The following is a 21,256-nucleotide window of genomic DNA, read 5'->3' as shown; positions in this document are numbered from 1 at the left end:
GGGAGGAATCTCCTCTCTTGCGCTTGCCAGTGGCTTTGCCTTTACCTTTCTTCTATGAGGTAGACATCCTGAAAAAACAGAAAATCAGGAATGGATAAAAAAATAGGAAAGCAAATAGGCAATTAAACAAAGAAAACTCAAAGCGGTAAGGGAGAAATAGAATAAGGAAAATGAGTAATTGAAATGTGATTTGAATGAATGTTAAATGGAAAGAAAATAAGCAATATGTCATGGTTAGAAAGTTAGAGGAAAGTGAAAATAATAAGAAAAGAGACCAAAAGGGTTAGTATGGTTAGGATTTGAAAAAGAAATTAGTAAATTAAAATCAGTGAGTTAGGAAGGTAAGTGGCATAGAAAAATTCCATATAACAAGGATTCACAGGTAAGAATAGAAGTACTCATAATTGAACAAGCAGTTTATGAACCAGGAAATCAAAAAAAGGATGAGAAGATCTGCCATAGCATTCATGTAGTGGTTTGGGTAAAGCAGAGTAAAATAAATTTCAGAAATGCCAAACCAAAACATGAATGAAAACAAAATTAAAAAAATTTGGGCAGCATTTCGGCTAAAATTGGATTGTCCCGGAAAATAAACAGCGATTTAATTAGTTCATATGAATTAAAAAATCAAGCTGCATGTACATAAATATAAAATAAACATAAAAACTCAATGTAAACAGCAGCAACATACAAGAAAGCAGCATATGAATCATGATTATAGCAGCAACATATTTGCACATAGGATAAAACAGAAGTAAGAACAGTGCAAGTAAACAGACCTAGATCCACTAATCACAGCCTAAGCTACCTAACAACCTAAAAATCCACTACAACATACAAGTCTAGCTATCCTAATTAAGAACATAAACGGAATAAAAAATACAGAAAAGTTACGAACAGATAAAAAAAATTGGTTGCGTGTTGCGGAACCTGGGAAGCGGAAGGGGTTGAACAGGGAAGAAGGTGGCTGCGGCGGCGTCCGGCGCGGTGGTGGTGCACGGTAACGCGGTGGTGGCGGCAGAGGGGGTTGGTGGCGGAGAAAGGGTTTAGGTTAAGTGTTGGAGGAAGAAGATAGGGGTGGGAGGTGGGGGTTGGGGTTGCTGGCTGAAGGGGTGGGGCGCGGTGGATGGCCGGCGGTGGTGGGCGTTGGTGGCGGCGAGCAGCGGTGGAAAGGGAAGGAGAGAGGAAGAAGGAAGGAGAGAGAAGGGGAGGGGGTGGTACGGCGGCGGTGGCGGGTCGGCGGTGGCGTCTGGGGATGGTGCGGTGGCGGCTGGAAGGTGGTGGGTGGGGGTTGGGGGGAGAGGAGGCAGAGAAGGGGAAGAGGGTTGGGGGTGAGGGCTGCGTGACTGATAGGGTTCGCGGGCTGGGAGGGTTATATTTTCGAATCCACGCGGCCACGTGGGGCACGCGGTCGCGTGGTTGGGACGAGAATGGGAGTGACGCGATCGCGTGGGGTGCGCGATCGCATGCGAGGGGGAAAGAAGGGTGACGCGATCGCGTCGCTGGAAGTCGTGCTAAACGCACGACTCCAGCGCCGTTTTAGCGCAACTCTCTGTCTCCTTTTGGGACGATGTGCAATCCATGCGATGCAATCGCGTCGCTCACGCGGTCGCGTGGGATTAGTATTGGGTAAGTGACGCGATCGCATGGGGCATGCGATCGCGTGGGCCAATTTGTGCGAAACGCACAAGGGCCGCACGATTCCAGCCCAACTTTCTGTTCGTTGGATCCTTACGCCGATATATGTATCACGCGGCCGCATGGGTCACGCGGTCGCATGGGTGGTGTTTTTCGCGATATGACGCGATCGCATAGGGCATGCGGTCGCGTCGTGCAACCACTTTTTTTTTTATGCATGAAAAGTGCATAATGCAATGACTATCATGGATGCTTATGCATGATTCCAGGTTTAATAAATTAAAATGAAAAGGGAAAAATTGAAAGCAATTAACAAGAAATAAATTGAAAAAGAAGCGACCATACCATGGTGGGTTGTCTCCCACCTAGCACTTTTAGTTAAAGTCCTTAAGTTGGACATTGGAAGAGTATCTTGTTATGGTGGCTTGTGTTTAAATTCGTCCAAAAATCTCCACTAGTGCTTGGAATGCCAATAGCCTCCGGGGTCCCAAACTAGGCATGTAAAGCTTCTGCGCAGCTTTAAATAGATATCCAGCCTCCCGGGATGACGAATGTCAGAACATAATCCATGATCCCAAGCTGTGTTTTTAGATCCGCCTTCGTTTTGATTTGTAAGTTTCCATTCGGGCGGGTTAAAGAGTAGAATCTCACCGTGGTGACCAAACGTTCTCCGTGATCCATGCAATTGAGCACGATACCAATTCGTGTACTTCGAGGTGAAGCGTGGAACCTTATTGAACCTGGTGCACCAGCTCTGAGTACGAGCCATTTCCCTCTTACTCTTAAAGCCGCAGAGAGCTCTAAGCTGGCCATCTGTTTCAAGCAAACTATATTCAAGTGAATAAGTAAAATTATAAGTTAAGGATTGTACCCACTTGAAGCTTGTATTGGGTGGTAATGGCCTTGGGATAGGTATTTTTGGTGGTTCTGCGAGTTCCGTTTCCTTGTGTTCTTCTGTGAATTCTTCCACTTCCTTGCAAAGATCTTCAATTGTATCTGTATCTTGGTCAAAGTCTTCTATGTCTTCCTCATCACTCGAGTCATAGATTGGAGGTTGAGAGAAATCTACCTCCGCATCATCTTCATATTCACTTGGGGAAGATTCTTCGATCTCAGAGAATTCACTTGCAGATGCAAGTTCATCACTAGGAGAACTAGACTTGTGACTATCATCATCAAGGAAATTTGCTTCTTGGATTATTCCGTCTGATTCTTCGTAAACGACTTGCCTTGGAGATTGTACGGTATCCTCCTTAGCATCAACTGTGGTATCTCGGACGGAGTTTTCCTCGATTCTGGATTCCCAAGGAAGTTCAGCATCGCCTAGATCTTCAACCAACTCTTCTTCTTGAACAATGACAGCTTCTTCCATTTGTTCTAGTACGAATTCATTCTCTGTCTTGTCTACTGGAGTCTCTAGTATTTCTTTCATGCTACGCTCTTCATTGGGCTGTCCACATGGGGCTGTGGTTGATCCTTGTATATTTGAGCGCCTAGTGGCCCATTGAATTAGTGCTTGCTCCAGTTGTTGAATGGTTGTTTGAAATTTAATCATTGTTTCTTTCAGGCGATCCTTTGCTTCGCGGTTTGCCAGACTTGGACATGATACAAAGGAAAGTGGTGATGATTGGGAACGATTGGATTGGTATTGGGGTAAGGAAGGATCATATGATGGCGAATGGTGAAGAGAAGCTTGTGAGTGTGGTAGTTCAAGGTTATGTTGAAAGGATGGTTCATATGCACGGGGTGGAGCTTGTTGGTAGTTACAAGGTTGTCCACCATATCTTACAGCTGGGTATGCACGGTAGAATGGTCTTTGTCCAGGATATCTCGGAGGGTGTTGCTGCCTAAAGGGTTGATTAGATCCTCTTGGTTCCATCCATCCTTGATTGGTCTGACCTTGATGCACATTCCTGCTATAACTTCTATTTCCTTTAACAATATTAGAACCAAACTGATGAGCGGATATTTTATACGCTTTTTGGGGTTAATTTCATATAGTTTTTAGTATATTCTAGTTAGTTTTTAGTTTATTTCCATTAGATTTTAGGAAAAATTCATATTTCTGGACTTTACTATGAGTTGTGTGTTTTTTTTGTAATTTTAGGTATTTTTCTGGCTGAAATTGAGGGAGCTGAGCAAAAATCTGATTCAGGCTAAAAAAGGACTGCTGATGCTGTTGGATTCTGACCTCCCTGCACTCAAAGTGGATTTTCTGGAGCTACAGAACTCGAAATGGCGCGCTTCCAACTGCGTTGGAAAGTAGCCATCCAGGGCTTTCCAGCAATATATAATAGTCCATACTTTTCTCAAGGATAGACGACGTAAACTGGCGTTCAACGCCAGTTCTCTGCCCAATTCTGGCGTCCAGCGCCAGAAAAGGATTAAAAGTTGGAGTTCAACGCCAGAAATGGATCCAAACCTGGCGTTGAACACCCAAAACAGCCTTATGCACGTGAATTGTTTAAGTCTCAGCCCCAGCACACACCAAGTGGGCCCCAGAAGTGGATCTCTGCACCATCTGTCATAGTCTACTCACTTTTTGTAAACCTAGGCTACTAGTTTAGTATTTAAACAACTTTTAGAAACTTATTTAGCATCTCATGACATTTTAGATCTGAACCTTGTACTCTTTGATGGCATGAGTCTCTAAACTCCATTGTTGGGGGTGAGGAGCTCTGCTGTGTCTCAATGAATTAATGCAAGTATTTCTGTTTTCTATTCAAACATGCGTGTTCCTATCTAAGATATCCATTCGCGCCTAACTATGGAGAAGGTGATGATCAATGACACTCATCACCCTTCTCAATCCACGAACGTGTGTCTGACAATCACCTCCGTTCTACATCAGATTGAATGAATATCTCTTAGATTCCTTAATCAGAATCTCCGTGGTATAAGCTAGATTGATGGCGGCATTCATGAGAATCCGGAAAGTCTAAACCTTGTCTGTGGTATTCCGAGTAGGATTCAGGGATTGAATGACTGTGACGAGCTTCAAACTCGCGAATGCTGGGCGTAGTGACAGACGCAAAAGGAGGGTGAATCCTATTCCAGCATGATCGGGAACCTCAGATGATTAACCGTGCTGTGACAGAGCATTTGGACCATTTTCACAAGAGGAGGGGATGTAACCATTGACAACGGTGATGCCCCAACACACAGCTTGCCATAGAAGGACGTGCGTGCGTGAATCAGAGGACAAAGGAAAGCAGAGATTCAGAAGACAAAGCATCTCCAAAACTCCAACATATTCTCCATTACTGCATAACAAGTAACCTTTAACCCATGCTCTCTTGTTTATTCGCAATTCAACTGATAAATACAATTGACTTCCTGACTAAGAATTGCAAGATAACCATAGATTGCTTCAAACCAACAATCTCCGTGGGATTCGACCCTTACTCACGTAAGGTATTACTTGGACGACCCAGTGCACTTGCTGGTTAGTGGTACGAGTTGTGAAAAGTGTGATTCGCAATTCGTGCACCACAAACTCAAAGCGAGAGGGGTGAGAGTTCATAGTAGCAAATAAAGAGAAAAAGGAAAAACAACAATAATTAAACAAGCAAAAGAAAAATATTTACAATAACCAATAATAAGGCACACGTTAGCAGTTCCCCGGCAACGGCGCCATTTTGAAAGATGCAGAGGATTGATGGTTTAGAGGTTATAAAAACTCTCGTTGTGAGTATAGTTACTAAACCAAGCAATCAACCTTTCTTACAAATGTGTTGGGTGTCACAAGTAACAAACACCTTAAAAATTGTTAACCGAGTATTCAAACATCGGGTCGTCTTCTCAAGGAACTGCGAAGAAGTATGTTCTTATTATTGGCTATAAAGGTTGTAATCGGGGTTTAGAAGGTGAGAAGCAAGTAATTTAAATGACGAGTGAATTAAATGGCAAGTAAAAATAAATAATAACTGTAAAACAACTTTTGGCAAAATAAGGGAAATTAGAAGTCCAACTTAGTTATCCTTCTCAACAATAATGAGAGTTGTATCTTAATTCCACTTGGTCAACCTTTAACAGAGCAAAGGAAAGTTAAGGGACTAATTAAATTGACCTTTGAATCCTAATTATTTCCTAAGAAAAGGTTGGGATTAATTAAGTTCAACTCAATTAGCAAGGTAACGATTATCAATTATGTTGAGTTTAATAACTGTTGAGTTACTGAATTCTAAACCAAAACCAAAAGGGGAAAAGTAAATTGCTGAAATAATAAAAGTGTCCTCAGATGGGAAGCAATGGCAACTTAAATCAAAGAGAAGAATCATAAACTGAAAATACCTCAAATTATCATTAATTCAATTAGAAATCTGTAACATGGAATAATTCGTAAATTATAATAATCAATTCAAATGTTGGAATAAATAAATAGAAGTAATACTAAAAGAACATTAAACCTGGATCCAGAGTTACTCCTAAAACAAGAAGAAATCCTAAATCCTAAAAGAGAGAGAGAGAAGATCTCCCTCTCAACTAAATCTAAATCATTGAAAGGTGAAAATATGCGAGCCCTCTTCTGAATGGAAGCATTCCCACACTTTATAACCTCTGGTCTATGCTGTCTGTACTTGGATCTGGGCCAAAAAGGGCTTCAGAATTCGCTGGGGGCGTATTCTGTAATTTCTGGTGCGTGCCCTCTGTCACGCGTCCGCGTGGGTCATGCGGTCGCGTCATTCAGAGCTTTTCCTTGCCACGCGGTCGCGTCAGTCATGCGACCGCATCATGTGTATTCTGCTTGAAGTGCGCGGTCGCGTCAGTCATGCGGCCGCGTCACTGCTGATTCGTGCTTGGCACGCGATCGCGTCATCCATGCGATCGCGTGGATACCAGTTTCTTTAAGACTCCGTTTTGCTTTCTCCCTCCATTTTAGTATGTTTCCTTTTTCATCCTTTAAGTCATTCTGCCTTAGAAAATCTGGAACTACTCAACACACTAATCACGGCATCGAATGGAAATAAAGGTAATTAAACTAATTAATTTTTAAAGCTTAGGAAACATGATTTTCACAACATGACATAATAAGGAAGGGAAAGTAAAACCATGCAATTAATGTGAATAAGTAGGTGAAGAGTTGAATAAATCACTCTAATTAAGTACAAAAGAACTCATGAAATATGGGTTTATCAAATGCCTTGGCTTTTTCCTTGTATAACTGAGCATTCTCATATGCTTCTATCCTAAGGCACTCTAATTCCTCCAATTGAAGCTTACATTTCATTCCTGCCCCCTTTAAGTCCGGGTTGCAGTTCTTCATCGCCCAATAGGCTCTATGTTGGATTTCAACCGGAAGATGACAGGGCTTCCCAAAAACAATGCGGAAGGGGCTCATTCCAATTAGGGTCTTGTAAGCGGTCCTATAAGCCCATAATGCATCTCCCAATCTAGAACTCCAATCCTTCCTCTGCGGGTTAACCACCTTCTCTAAGATTCTTTTGATTTCCCTATTGGATACTTCCGCTTGCCCATTGATTTGGGGGTGATAGGCTATAGAAACTTTGTGAATGACCCCATACTTTTTCATCAATGCTTCAATTTTTCTATTACAAAAATGGGTTCTTTGGTCACTCACGATTGCTCGTGGTGACCCAAATCTATAAATAATGTTATTTTTCAAAAATGAAGCAACGGTATTAGCGTCATCGCAATGGGTAGGAATTGCTTCCACCCATTTAGAGACGTAATCCACTGCTAATAATATGTACACAAACCCATTGGAATTTAGAAATGGCCCCATGAAATCCATGCCCCAAACATCAAAAATCTCGTAAAAAATCATCGGTTGTTAGGGCATCTCATCTCTTTATGAGGTATTTCCAGATTTCTGGCATTGAACACAGGATTTGCAAAATTGGTTGGCATCCCTAAATAAAGTAGGCCAGCAGAATTCGCAGTCTAAAACCTTCCTCGCTGTTCGTTGCGGGCCAAAATGACCCCCACTCTCAGATGAGTGGCAAAATTGAAGGATAGACTGGAACTCAGATTCTGGTACACATTTTCTAATTACTTGATCCGCTCCACGCCTCCACAGATGTGGATCATCCCGAAGATAATACTTAGCATTGCTTCTCAATTTATCTTTTTGATGCTTTGAAAATCGTAGGGGAAAAATGCGAGCGACCAAGTAATTAGCTATCGGGTCAAACCAAGGGGTGCTTTGGGATATTTCTTGCAAGGTATCAAAGGGAAATGAGTGATTGATAGGAATGGGATTCGGAATTAAATGTTCGAACCGACTCAAATGGTCTGCCACTAGATTTTGGGATCCACTTCTATCTTTGATCTCCAAGTCAAATTCTTGCAAAAGTAATATCCACCTAATGAGCCTAGGCTTTGACTCCTTCTTCTTTAGTAAATATTTCAATGTGGCATGGTCCGAATACACCACCACTTTAAAGCCTAGCAAATAAGGTCGAAACTTGTCTAGAGCAAAAACAATGGCTAAAAGCTCCTTTTTGGTGGTGGTGTAATTCGACTGAGCCGAATCCAAAGTTTTTTATGCATATGCTATAGTGTAGGGAGCGTTACCATCGCGCTGTGCTAGCACAGCTCCTACGACGTGATTCAAGGCATCGCACATGATCTCAAAAGGTTGATTCTAATTTTGGCCTCGCACAATAGGAGCTGTGGTTAACGCTTCCTTCAACTTGTCAAAAGCCTCTTTGCAATCTTCACTGAAATGAAATTCCACATCCTTTTGTAGTAGGCGGGAGAGAGGTAAAGCGACTTTGCTATAGTCTTTGATGAACTGACGATAAAAGCCTGCATGACCAAGGAAGGAACGGATCTCCCTCACCGAGGAGGGGTAAGGAAAACTCGAAATGACATCGATCTTAGTCGGGTCGACGGAGATTCCGTCTTTAGAGATAATATGACCCAATACTATACCTTGCTTCACCATGAAGTGGCACTTTTCAAAATTCAAAACAAGGTTAGTATTGGTGCATCGCTCTAATACCCTAGCTAAGTTCCCTAAACAAGCATCAAAGGAGTTACCATACACACTAAAATCGTCAATGAAGACTTCCATGCAATCCTCCAAAAGATCCGAGAAAACACTTGTCATGCATCTTTGAAACGTTGCTGGTGCATTGCATAAGCCAAATGGCATTCTTTTATACGCAAACGTTCTAAAGGGGCAAGTAAAAGTAGTTTTCTCCTGATCCTCAGGAGCTATGTGAATTTGAAAGTACCCTGTGTATACATCTAAAAAAATAATAATGGGCTTTACCTGCCAAGCGATCCAACATTTGGTCAATGAACGGCAACGGGTAGTGGTCCTTCCGCGTTGCTTGATTCAGCCGGCGGTAATCAATGCACACTCGCCAAGTATTCTGGACTCGGGTGGCCACAAGCTCTCCACTCTCCATCTTCACCATTGTTACCCCTGACTTCTTCGGCACTACTTGGACCGGACTTACCCATTCACTATCGGAAATGGGGTAAATGATGTCCGCTTCCAAGAGGCGAGTTACTTCCTTCTTGACTACGTCAAGGATTGTGGGATTTAGCCGTCATTGCGGTTGTCGAACCGGCTTAGCACCTTCTTCCAAAAAAAATCCTATGGAGGCACAATTGAGGACTTATTCCCACAATGTAACTTAGGCTCCATCCAATCACCTTCTTATACTTCCGGATAACCTCAAGGAGTTGTTGCTCTTCTTAATCGGAGAGATCGGTTGCCACTATCACCAGAAATTTATGTTCCTCATCAAGGAATGCATATTTAACATGAGGTGGTAGTGGTTTCAAATCTTCCCTTGCTTCTTGGTGGGGTAACTTATCCTCTTGGTTGTGGAGACTTTGTGGGTGACTTTCATCTTCTTCATCCTCAAGGTCTCCCGCTTGTGAGCTCTCTTCATCACTTAAACCTTTTTGAAGCTCATGGTGGCTATCTACTTCAAGTTCGTCCTCTCTCCCATCTTCAATGAAATTCTCACCCCGACCAATAGATTCCCCCTTCGGAAGAGCGGGTTGAGGGTTTATCTCATTAAGCGGCTCACTTCCTTCCGGAGTTATAGCATCAACGCTAGATTTTGGGGTTGGTGGGTGTGGCAAGGGTGGAGGAGCAAGGTTACTAGGGGTGGAGTGAAAGGGTGCTAGCCGTGACAAGGCTTTGACAAGAGTTGCCATGCAATTCTCTTGCTTCTTTTGAAATTCCCTTTGCTCTTTGATGAGGGCTTGAAAGTTAGGTTCTCCATAAGGGAAGTTAATAGGGATGGGATGGTGGTGGAAGCTGGGTTGTCCCAAGTGAGGCGATAGGTAGATGGGTAGAGAGGGAATTGGTGGTGGAGAAGGTAAAGGAGCTTGAGGGTATGATGGTTGCATCTCATGTCGAGAGCATGGAGCATGAGCATATGGATGGGCAAAATTGTAGTGAGGACGTGTTCCACTAGGTGTGAGAGGTTGATAGACATTAAGATCGTAGCGCCCTCGCAACGGTCCTTGTTGCCAAGAGTTGATTGCTTGTGACCCTTCCTCGAATTGACATCTCATACCTTGAGGTGAACCAACGTCGAAATTGCTACCCCCTACAACATGATAACAACTAGACTCCAAGCCAAAAGGGTAATAGTTCATGATGAATAGGAAAAATAGAACGCAATGATATCAACAAAAGCAATGAACAAATAAGTATATATGTTCTAATTATATCCACTTGTCTAGGGCTAAACAAACAAAAATTGTTAGTTGCTGTCAATACTAAGATAGAGGCGCCTCCTACCAATTGGTGCCAAGTAGCAAACCAAAAATCAAATATTTACACTATTCACATATTTACAACAACCAAAATTGTAGCACTCATTGCACTTAAATTGAACTCCCCGGTAACGGCGCCAAAATTTGATGACGAGCCAATTTGCACGGGTTAGGAACTTGATTATCCAAAATGGAATTAGAGTTGTAAGTATAGTCCTAACCCAACAAGTTGGCCATTAATCAAATTGGAAACTCACAAGATATGTCACAATTCAAAACTAATTCAAAACCGAGAGTATTTGACTCCCGAGTCGTCTCCCAAGGAGTGCTTTAGAACAATGAGTTTGCAAATCTGGTTGTAGTGATCAAGGGGTTGTCAATGAAGAAATGAACATATAAAGCAATAAAAGAACATGCAAAATTGTAGTGATTGAAATAATGAAGAAATTAAAGAACCAATTATGTAATATAAACAAGCAAATAATAAAGGAGATTAACATAGAAGTGTATGAAAGAGTGAAAGCATCAAAAAGAGTCTTGGCTTGGAGTGAGCTAAGGGTCCTTTCCTTGTTGGAACCACAACTATGACAATTATGATGGATTAATCTCATTTGATCAACCCTCACATTGAAAAGTAAGTTAAATGATCATAAGAGTTCTCAACCCACAAATCCTAAATTGCTTGCTAATTGCTTTAGCAACAAATTAGCGTTAGTGGGAACAAGAACAATTAACAATCAAAGAATTGAAACTAAATGTTGGACATTCCAACTCTAGAAGCCCAATTGCTCACTTTACCCAAGCCAAGTACCAAAAATTTATCCTAAAACCATGTTTGACATTTTGTCAAACACTTGGTGGGCAAAAACCTTAAACATGGAGAAAATGAGAAAAGGCTTGAAACTAAAAGCAACAATTGATCTCAATCAACAAGAATAAGACAAGAAAGCATGAAACAAACATCAAACATCAAGTTCATCAACAAGAAATTGAAACTGCAAGAGAGAAGCAAAATTGAACTATAACTTGAATTAGAAGAAAGAGTAATGACAATGTAACTATAAAGAGTAATAACAAGAGAATACTTACAATGAAAGCTAGCAAAATCCAAGATTAAAAATGGAAATGGCACTTGAATGTAAAACCCTAATATAAACCCTAATAGAGATGATGAAAAACTTAAAGAAAAACTAACTAAAAGCTTCCTACCACTACTCCTAAACTATCCTAATGATATGCTATGTTATGTCCCTCATTTCCCATCCAATATGAGCTAGAAGACTTCAGAAATGGGCCTCCAAAGCCCCCAAATCGCGAGTCACGTGCTCTTTTAATGAAGCCATGTGCAGACACCTGTGCGGACGCACAGATGCATGCATCCGCACACCTTGCGAAAAATCCCGTCCTGTGCGTACGCACAAGTAGCCGTGCGCACGCACACTAAGCGATGCTTGAATGGACGCGCGACACACTCGAAGCAATCCACGTGCTCTGATTGGGCAGCTGTGCATACGCACAAGCAGCCGTGCGCACACACACGTCTCTGAACTCATCTCCTTTGATTCTTCATGTTTCCTCCACGTTGCATGCTCTTCTTCCATTTTCTCCAACCCATTCCTGCCTTATACACCTGAAATCACTCACAAACAACATCAAGGCATCAAATGGAAGGAAAATGGAATAAAATAAATTAAATTAGGCACAAAAGAGCATATTTTCATAATCAAGCGCAATATGGAAAGAAAATTCAAAAGCATGCTATTCAAGGGAATAAGTGCAAGTTTATATGATGAAAATCCATTCAATTCTAACCAAAAATCATCATCAAGTATGGATTCATCAAAGGGTTCATTGAACCACCAATTCAAGAGTCTTTTGATGAAGAGAACACTCTAACAATCACACAACCACCAAGTCTTGAAATCAAAGAAGTGAAGGCAACAAGAGCACTGAGAGGAGGATTATGACCAAGATACCAAGGACAACATTCATGAAGAAGAAAAGGTCAACTGCAAATAATCCAAACTCTACCCCAACAAGTAAAGCAAATCAAGCAAATAACAAAAGAAAGCTTGTTGGGAAGAAGCCAAGACAGGGGACACTGACTGAATCTTCTCTCCTCTTGAGGTCATTTCTCTTAACAAACTAGAAGAAGAGGAAGAAAATCAAGAACAACATGTCAAGCTAATGACACTAAAAGAGCGCTTGTTGGGAGACAACCCAACCTTAGGTAACATTTCATTTCTCTACTTTGTTTATTTTCTCTCTTTGCTTTGTTTATTTTCAATAATTTGGCACATGGTTGCATTCTAAGTTTGGTGTTTCCATGCAACCATTTGGTTTTCAATTTTTTTGGACACTTGCACCATTCTAAAATGAAAGTGTCACACTAAGTTTCTAAGCTTGGTGTGCCACTTAATTTTCTATGCAACGAATCTAGCAACACCACTTGTTTGTATAATCATAATGCCTTTGCAGTGTTATCTTTCTTTTGGTGTGACATTTTTTTTCTTTCTCTTTGTTCTAGTCATTCCTTTATTTTTAATACTGTCTTTTATTTTGCTCCTTAACTGTTTTGCTAATACCTCACCAAAAAATCCTTACTTGTGACAAATTTTCCTCTTGGTGATTGTGTTATCAGCATAGAACAGTTTCCTTTGTTTAGGTTTAGTTCAAATAAACTGATATGTGATTGCATTCTAAGTTTGGTGTTGCTATGCAACAAAATTTATTTCCAATCTTTTATGGATACTTGCATCAATTCCAAGTGAAAGTGTCACATTAAGTTTGGTGTGCCACTTATCCTTCATGTAATGTATCATGCACACCCCACTTGTTTTTGCAATCACAATGTCTCTATTTCCTGTGCCTTCATTGTTATTTTTAATTTTGCTTGCTTAAACACATCTACTACTGACATTTTATTGTGTAAGACACTCATGATCCATCATAGACCCCATCACCACTGTTCTAATTGTTGTTTGAGGATGAGCAAGCATTCTAAGTTGGTATGGGAAGGGGAAGAATATGAGAAAAATGACAATAATAGTGAAGATGAACTACAAGTAGGTGGTAAAGTTCTTTTTCCTCTTATTTGTTTTCAGTACTTTAAAGTGCATGATTGTCTTCTATCTTCTCTGTATGCATGTGTGTTGTGAATAAGCATAGCTTGATTGTTGAATTGTAACATGTTGCTGTGACATTATGACTGCCAACTTGAGTTTTGTGAGTTCAAAGCAATTAAGTATCATGATTATAAACAAACAAGGTCATTAAAGAAGAACTTAGCATGGGCATATAAGTATTGGAAGGCTAGCATGATTACTATTGTTCAATTGTATTTGAATTTATTTAATTGAAGTTTTTATCTAGGACATTTTATGAAATTTTTGAAATCATGAAAACCTTGAAGAAGCAATTACAAATAAGGCAAGAAAAAGAAAAGAGAAAAGAATGAGAAAGCTGAAGGCTCTGAGTACCAATGACAATTCATTTGTTAAGTACTTGTGATGTTTATGTATCAGGCAAAAAGCTTGAAAACAAAACACCTAGAGTCAAGACTAGGCTCAAGTGCAAAAGTACTCCCTCAAAGCTCAAGGCTCTGAGCATCAATGATTAGAGAGTAAAGAAAAGAAACAAATGTGCTTACAGAAGTCCTCTAATTAAATGCTTGTGGTGCTTATGTATCAAGTGGTAATACTTGAAAACAAAGCATTTAGGGTCGTAGCTTTGTTTTCAACTCATGGTGCAAAGCACCCAAAACAAGAAGCTAAGAAAAGAATGAAAAGCTTTCTTCAAGAACGGAACATAAAGAAAAAGATTTCATAAAATGAGCTAGATAGAAGCATCAATCATTTGAATTTCTTTTGTGATTATAGCATGCATAAGAAACTAGCCAACCATGAACATAAAAATTGCTACTCTTCTCACCTTGGTTTGTCAAACTTTATTGCATGATTCTCTATTTTCTTGAGGACAAGAAAACTTTAAGTTTGGTGTTGTGATGACAAGTCATTTTGTGCAAGTTTTACTAGCAATTTTTACTTATTTTCATTAGGTTTCATGCATTTCTTAAGCAATAAGTACGTGTTTGAGTGAAAATTTTATGCTTGTCTTGATTCAATCAAACATTGTTAATTTTGTGCATTATCATGAGATTTATGCAAGAATTATGTGATTATTATGAATGATGCAAAATTTTATGATTTTTTCAAGGCTTTAATTGCATGATTGATTGATGACAAATGAAAAGAAGAAGAAAAGAAGAAATTTTGGACACACTTTAAAGTTTGAGCACGCTTTGGAATGTTAGGCCAGGCTTTAAAAAGCGTGGCCCATGACCCATCACAAGGAAAGCGCTCTTTGGTGCAAGCGCTACGCTCATTCTTCAAGAGCGCTTGTGATAGTGGAGTAAGAAAAATTCGCAAGTGACGCATACGCGTCGAAGGTGCAATTCTGGAAGACCACATGACGCGTACGCGTGAGTGTGGCATTTTGAAGGGCCACACGTACGCGTGGAAAAGCGCTCTCCAAATGAACGCTACGTTCTCAAAGTGAACGCTACCAAGGGACGCGCAAGCGTGTATCACGCGTACGCGTCACACGGGCAAATTTTGAAGGTCACACGTACGCGTGGGTGACGCGTACGCGTGGATGTGCCAAAATGCAAAATGGCGCGCAGGCGAGGTTGACGCATGCGCGTAGGTGTAAAAGCGCTCCATTCACCAAATGAACGCTACGCTCTCCTGGAAGTGAATTTCTACTCAAATTAACTTCATTCCAAGCCAATTTGAATTACAAGCAAGCAAGCCCACTCTTATCACTCAAGCAAAGGCACAAGGAGCATGTAGAATAGGATTTTCATTTAATTGTAATTTGTTTTTAATTTCATTTCAATTTGTAATTTAGGAAAGCCTATATAAAGGCTTTATTTTCAGAGTTTGGATAGAGGGCTGCATTAGGAGTAGTAGTAGTAGGAGGAGTAGGAGTAGGAGTAGAATAGAAGGCTCTTGTATACACTTTTCTTTTTTGCCATTTTTTACATTGTAGCTTTTATTGAATTTCATTTTCTTATGCAATTTTACATTTCTGTTCATATTGAGCTTAATTTACTTTCCTGCAATTTATATTTTCTGCAAATGTTCTTAGAGCTATGATCCACTAAACCCCAATCATTAGGGGGAGGAGCTCTATTATGATTCACATGATTTAGTGAATTTCTTCTTCTTCTCAATTCAATTGAGTAGCTATAGGATATCCTCTGTTCTGATTGAGATTCATCCACTCCGGAAGGGGGTTTGAATCTGTTGAATTCTTGTGTGAGCCTCGGAAGGGGAATCATGGGCATTAGAATTGAGGCTCTATCCTTCACTACTCTCTTGATCAACACCATTCGGGAGGAATTGAGATCTTGAGAGTTAGTGTGGCTTATGGATGAGAGACATGCACTCAATCTCTTCTCATGACAATTAGATCAAGGAATTGGCAAGATTGATTGTGATTAGAGAGATTGGATTGCCAAGGAATTGGGATCCAATCAATTTCAATCCGCCATAGATCTACTCATATGATTGAGAAAGGAGTTAAGACCCATTTGATTTATTTTGGATTATGATATCTCCAATCCTTAATAAGTTTTTCTTTCTGTTAATTGTTCTTAAATACATTTCAGTTGCTTGATTTACTGCTCTTTTTAATTTTCCAGCACCCAGTCCCTTTACATTTGATGCAATTTACTTTTCTTGCCATTTAAGTTTCTGCCATTTACTTTCAGCACTTTAAATTCTTTGCAATTCATATTCTGCTGATTCATTTTCACTCAATTCATCACTTGTTAGCTTGACTAGACTAATCATTTCACTAAAGTTGCTTGATCCATCAATCCCTATGTGATCAACCTCACTTTCGTGAGTTTTACTACTTGATGCGACCCGGTACACTTGCCGGTGAGTTTGTGTGGAATCGATTTTCTCTCATCACTAGGGCTCAATTTAATCATAATCTCACAAGAGTTCAAGAGCAACTCACCTTACCCAATAGTTATGGATGCCAAATCCAAAGGTAATCAAAGGTTAGAGTGTACCTAAACACCCAAAAACACAATTCCACTTAATCAAAAGCCCTAAATTTTCGAAATTTTGAAGAGAAGAACTGAGAGGATTTCGTGGTTACATTACCAATTTCTTGGGTAGGTTTTGTAGAGCTTTTCATAAGGAACGCGTGGCCGTAAACAGTGCAGCAATCGGAGCTCTATAGCTCAAGATATGAGCTTGGAAGCTTGATGACCGGAATTCACACCCTATTATAAAATTTGTGAATCCGTTCTTTTGGCAAGCGCACCAAAGTATCGTCAAGTAATAACCCACAATGGAGTGGGATCGTATCCACAGAGATTAACGGAATAAGGCAAACAATAGTTAATTGATTATCCTAGTTAGACTATTCATTAAGGAGAGATAATCAACAAGAAAATGTAAATGACATGAAAGTAAAGGAAAGCAATAAAGTGCAAGAAAGTAAATGGCAAAGAAAGTAAAGTACAAGAAAGTAAAGTGCTGGAAATGTAAAGCACAGAAAAGTAAATAACTATAAAGTAAATAAAAGAAAGAAAGATAAAATAAATATTGGGATCAAGAGATATTGCATTCTCCGGATTAATTGATTTCATCTCATCTTCAATCATGCAACTCATTGACCTCTTGGCAATCATGATTGATTGAGCCCCAATCCCTTGGTGACTCAATCTCTCAAATCTTGATCAATAGCCAATTCCTTGGTCTAATTGCTCATGAAAAGAGATGAAGCTTGTTTCCTGATTATACCACACACTTTCCTAGGTCCAAGTAGAGGGAGGATTATATGTCACCATATCCAAACACCAAAACCCAAATCCTATTCAAGTGTGAGAAAGAATTTCAAGCAAGGTTTTATGTTTCCTCTTCCAAGGTTTTCATAAAACCCAATTACATTCAATCTCTTTTCCAAGATAATTGAATGCTATCATGAAGAACGAAATTCTTTCTAGTAAATCAAAGAGAGATGAAGAGAAGAAGAAGAAGAATAAAAACAATCAAACCATTGAAAAACAATAGAGCTCTCTTTCCCAAAGGAAAGAGTTAGTAATTCATAACTAAATTATTTACAAAGTAAGAAAGAAAAGAGAAGAAATTGATGGTGAATAGAGAGGGTCGGAAGACTTCCCCCAATCCAGCCATGACTAATTCTATGAAACTAAGGCCTTCATATAGGCTCTCCTAAATTACAAACTTAAATGAAATTGAAAGCAAATTACAATGAAATGAAAATGAACTATTCTAGATGCTTCTTGTGGCCTTTTAAAATTGATAACCGAGTATTTAAACCTCGGGTCGTCTTCTCAAGGAACTGCAGGAAAGTATGTTCTTATTAAAATAAATAAATACTGTAAAGCAAACTTTTGGCAAGGTAAGAGAAATTGGAAGTCCAACTTAGTTATTCCTCTCAACAATAGTGAAAGTTGAATCTTAATTCCACTTAGTTAACCTTTACTAAAGTAAAGGAAAGTCAAGGGAATAATTAGTTTGACCTTCGAATCCTATTTATTTCCTAAGAAAAAGTTGGGATTATTGAAGTTCAGTTCAATTAGCAAGATAACGATTATCAATTATGCTGAGTTTAATAATGTTGAGTTACTGATTTCTTAACCAAGACCAAAAAGGGAAAAAGTAAAATTGTTGGAATAAAAATGTCCTTAGATGGGAAGCAATAATAACTTAAATTAAAGAGAACAATAATAAATTGAAATACCTCAAATAATCATTAATTCAAATAATAATCTGTAACATGGAATAATTCATAAGCCAATTGGGCAACATCTGTAGATACGAATAAAAGCATTAAAGTAAAAGTAGCATAGAAACATAAATTAAAGTAAATATTAAACCTGGATCGAGAGTCACTCTTAAAAACTAAGAGAAGTCCTAAATCCTAATCCTAAGAGAGAGAGGAGAGAATCTCCCTCTCAAAACTAAATCTAAATCATGGAAAGAAATAAAAATGCGAGCTCCCTTTTGAATGGATGCATTCCCCCACTTTATAGCCTCTAGTCTGTGTGTTCTGTACCTGGATCTGGGCCAAAAGGGCTTCAGAAATTGCTGGGGGCGTATTCTGTAAATTCTGATACATGGGCTCTGTCACGTGTCCGCGTGGGTCACGCGGTCGCATCATCTGGAGTTTTCCTTGTGGCGCGGTCGCGTCGGTCACGCATCCGCATCGAATGCACTATGCTCAAGTCGCGCGGCCGCGTCAGTCATGCGGCCGCATCGCTGCTTCTTCGCTCCTGGCACGTGATCGCATCGTCCATACGATCGCGTGGATGCCAGTATCTTCAAAACTCTGTTTCGCACTTTCATTCCATTTTTGTATGTTTCCTTTTCCATCCTTTAAGTCATTCTGTCTTAGAAAATCTGAAACTACCCAACACACTAATCACGGCATCGAATGGAAATAAAGGTAATTAAAATAATTAATTTTAAAGCTTAGGAAACATATTGTTCACGTACATCACATAATAAGGAAGGGAAAGTAAAAGCATTCAATTAATATGAATAAGTGGGTGAAGGATTGAATAAATCATTCAAACTAAGCGCAAAATAACTCATGAAATATGGGTTTATCAACCTTCCCACACTTAAACATTAGAATGTCCTCATGCTAAGCTCAAGAGAAGGTATAAAGGAGTGAAGAGGAATGGTAGAATGCATGAAATGCAACCTATCTGTATGAATGCAACTACATGCAGAATGTTTCTACCTACTTGGTTAAAAGCAAACAAATCTTTTAAGAACATACATAAACTGGATTTCACTAATTCAAATCATAAAAATGAAGTACAAATGGACTTGTAAGAAGAAAATATCTCATGAAAGCAGGGAACAAGGAATTGAGTATCGAACCCTCACTGGAAGTGTATACACTCTAATCACTCATATGTTTTAGGTTCGATTCTCTCAATTCTCTACTAACCTTGCTTTCTAAGGCTTGCTCTTCATCTAACAATCAACATAAATTTAATGCACGAATACACAAATCAAGAGGTCTTTTAAGGGTTGTAATGGGGTTAGGGTCAAGGTAGGATTGTATTTGGTCAAGTGGACTAGAATCTGAATCCTTAATTAACTTAAACTTTTCCCACCATATGTAAACATTCCATGTAATCATAATACAACATCTAACCATCCATTAACCATGTTTTCCACATATTCATGCATTCTAATTTCAAGTACAACTCATATGCATTGCTTTCACCATTTACTTTGGGGCATTTTGTCCCCTTTTATTATTTGCTCTTTTTCTTTTCTTTTTCTCCTTTATTTTTCTTTTTTATATTATTTTTTTCTTTTTTTTTCTTTTTTTTTTCTCAATGCATATGATTAAAGTATTGAATGCATGAACATATTCTTAACATTTCTTTCACATTTTCAGAAAATTCTAACATACTCAATTCTCAAACCAAATGTTTCCAAACCCACTTTTCCCCACACTTAATTCATGAGCACTCTCACTAGTCTAAGCTAACCAAGGATTCAAATTAAGGACATTATTGTTTTCCGCTTAGAGTTAATGATGTGCTAAAGTAAAGAACAAAGGGGTATAATAGGCTCAAATTGGTTTGCAAGGGATAATGAAGGGTTAAGGCCATATGGGTATGTAAGCTCAGTGAAACAAATGCCTCAATCATATAAGTGCATGCATACATCAAACCATGGAAATATAGAATTAAGCAAGACAAAGATCACAATTTTAGAGAGAAAAACACACATCAAAAATAAATTATTGGTTGATAAAATGCAACCGATCAATTAGGCTCAAAAATCTCACGGGTTTCGTGTGTTCGAGCTCTAGACCACGTTCAAGTATAATATTTCTTCAAACAAGTGTAAAATTAAATTTTATTCAAATTAGTGAAATGCTCTAAAAGGTTTCTTGAAAAAGAAAATATTACTTCAACCAAGTGGTAAAATATGCAAAAAAATCAAATAATCATGCAATTAAATATGCAAATGCAGCAATTAACAAAGAAAATATTGGTGTTGAAAAGAAGGTAACTAACCCCTGGAAGTCGGTATCGACCTCCCCACACTTAAAAATTGCACCGTCCTCGGTGCATGCTGAGATATGCAGGTGGACGGGTTGTTCCAACTGATGCTTTTCTTCAAAGAATGTGCAGATGGACTTGTTTGTCTCCCCTTTTAGAAGTGTCTTCCTTTTGCCGTCTTCGGTGGCCAGCCTGAAAGAATAGAAAAAGAAGAAAAGTAACCCAAAAGATAAAAAATAAATAAAATATGGGTGTTAATGCCAAATGATAAGGGTCTCATTTACATGGAAGCTTTAACATGTACGTGAGAAAACAATAGAAGCCATGGCATGCCAGTGGTATAAAATTTGTATAGGGGATGAGTGTGGGTAATGGAAGTATCAATACAAGCTCATGTCAATGAAAATGGAGTGCAGGTATCATAAAAGATTGGCATTGGCAGATAATTAATATCATCCCACAGTGTAAAACAAGTTACCAAAATAAATTCAAGAAAAGATGCAACAGTTGAATAAAAAACTTTTAACACCAATAGAAAAATAAAAAATTCAGAAAAGAAAATAAAAATATTCACAAATTTAAAATGCAATAAATGAATATATGTAAATAAATTAAGTAAAATAAAATGGAGATGAAAGAAAATAAGAAAGGAAAAAGAAAGAAATAAGAAAAGATAAGAAAAATAAGGATTAGAGAAGAAAAGATAAGAAATTTGGCTGATCTGGATATTCTGTGTGCCGCTTGTGACGCGGACGCGTGAGTGACGCGGTCGCGTGGTGCGCGATAAGGTCAGGTGACGCGGACGTGTGGGTCACGCAATCGCATGGCCTGTTT

The sequence above is a fragment of the Arachis ipaensis genome, chromosome B9, assembly GCF_059453495.1.
Source record: "Arachis ipaensis isolate K30076 ecotype BB chromosome B9, ASM5945349v1, whole genome shotgun sequence".
In the NCBI taxonomy this organism is placed as follows: domain Eukaryota; kingdom Viridiplantae; phylum Streptophyta; class Magnoliopsida; order Fabales; family Fabaceae; genus Arachis; species Arachis ipaensis.
The sequence above is the reverse complement of the archived record's forward strand: the minus strand, read 5'-3'. Positions refer to the sequence as shown.